Raw genomic sequence first — 292 nt, 5'->3', positions numbered from 1 at the left:
AATGAATAGAATAGGCACGATTTTTAAACATAAAAATAAGATAGGTTGTTCATTTGTTTTCTCCTCATTTGCTCTGACAAACTAGCTTACAATTCAGTTGTTACTGTTTTCAGGAACATGATTTAAGGCTTTAACAAACACTGGTCCAGCGCTCAATAGAGGGCGCTGTAACATTGCAAAGCCTAAGCCACTGCCCACGCGCTTAATGTGGATTCTGAGGTGTTGACCAGTAGGACCACGGCGTTGAGATTCTCACAACTGAACTGTATCCACAATTTATTTTTACAAGTGA

Source organism: Mastomys coucha, unplaced genomic scaffold (genome assembly GCF_008632895.1).
Source record: "Mastomys coucha isolate ucsf_1 unplaced genomic scaffold, UCSF_Mcou_1 pScaffold15, whole genome shotgun sequence".
Lineage (NCBI taxonomy): Eukaryota > Metazoa > Chordata > Mammalia > Rodentia > Muridae > Mastomys > Mastomys coucha.
This window is presented reverse-complemented; position numbering follows the sequence as displayed.